Here is a 487-nt window from a genome sequence, read left to right on the forward strand (position 1 = left end):
TATAATAATTATCTCAATTTGTAGATTTTTTACCTATCTATTGATCTCTCGCATAATCAGCTTTCATTGATATTTTCAATATTTTTATTCTTTTTTATTCTCGCCTTTATTCGCTCGCGGCGAATAAGAGCTCGATTTCCGCAAGCTTGGTCCATCGATCGCCGCCGGAAATCGAGTCTCGTTGGGAATTAATCTCGCTCGAAACTTTTTTCTTTTCCTTCTTTTTTTTCGATTTTGTTGTCGATTGTTGTAATAAACTGAGACATTCCACATATAAATTACGTAATTGATGATTATAAATGCTGGATTAATACAGAGAATACAAATTCATATCTAAAATTATATAAAAATTTAAATCTTGTTAACAATCCGTTTAATATGGACAGTGCATATTTTTTGCGAAGGAAACAGTTTCAATTTAACAAAAGATCGTTTTGACATTTTAATTTAGGATATTGAAAATATCTTCTATTGCGCGCGCCAAGAA

This window comes from Cataglyphis hispanica, chromosome 11 (genome assembly GCF_021464435.1).
Source record: "Cataglyphis hispanica isolate Lineage 1 chromosome 11, ULB_Chis1_1.0, whole genome shotgun sequence".
Lineage (NCBI taxonomy): Eukaryota > Metazoa > Arthropoda > Insecta > Hymenoptera > Formicidae > Cataglyphis > Cataglyphis hispanica.